This window comes from Heterodontus francisci, unplaced genomic scaffold (genome assembly GCF_036365525.1).
Source record: "Heterodontus francisci isolate sHetFra1 unplaced genomic scaffold, sHetFra1.hap1 HAP1_SCAFFOLD_75, whole genome shotgun sequence".
In the NCBI taxonomy this organism is placed as follows: Eukaryota; Metazoa; Chordata; class Chondrichthyes; order Heterodontiformes; family Heterodontidae; genus Heterodontus; species Heterodontus francisci.
Window position 1 is genome coordinate 4,643,521 of NW_027141820.1, and position 1,090 is coordinate 4,644,610.

Genomic DNA, 1,090 nt, shown 5'->3' on the forward strand with positions numbered 1-1,090 from the left:
AGGTGAGCATCACCTAACCCAGGACATGTTCACTGACCCAGCACCTGGAAACTGACCAGGTGAGCATCACCTTACCCAGGACATATTCACTGAACCAGCACCTGGAAACTGACCAGATGATCATCACCTAACCCAGGACATGTTCACTGACCCAGCACCTGGAAACTAACCAGGTGATCATCGCCTAACCCAGGACATGTTCACTGACACAGCACCTGGAAACTGACCAGGTGATCATCACCTAACCCAGGACATGTTCACTGACCCAGTACCTGGAAACTGACCAGGTGACCATCACCTAACCCAGGACATGTTCACTGACCTAGCACCTGGAAACTAACCAGGTGATCATCACCTAATCCAGGACATGTTCACTGACCCAGTACCTGGAAACTGACCAGGTGTACATCACCTAACCCAGGACATGTTCACTGACCCAGTACCTGGAAACTGTCCAGGTGATCATCACCTAATCCAGGACATGTTCACTGATCCAGCACCTGGAAACTAACCAGGTGATCATCACCTAATCCAGGACATGTTCACTGACCCAGCACCTGGAAACTGACCAGGTGTACATCACCTAACCCAGGACATGTTCACTGACCCAGCACCTGGAAACTGACCAGGTGATCATCACCTAATCCAGGACATGTTCACTGACCCAGTACCTGGAAACAGACCAGGTGATCATCACCTAATCCAGGACATGTTCACTAACCCAGCACCTGGAAACTGACCAGGTGATCATCACCTTACCCAGGACATGTTCACTGACCCAGACCTGGAAACTGACCAGGTGAGCATCACCTAACCCAGGACATGTTTACTGACCCAGTACCTGGAAACTGACCAGGTGATCATCGCCTAACCCAGGACATGTTCACTGACCCAGCACCTGGAAACTAACCAGGTGATCATCACCTAACCTAGGACATGTTCACTGACACAGCACCTGGAAACTGACCTGGTGATCATCACCTAACCCAGGACATGTTCACTGAAACAGCACCTGGAAACTAACCAGGTGATCATCACCTAATCCAGGACATGTTCACTGACACAGCACCTGGAAACTTACCAGGTGATC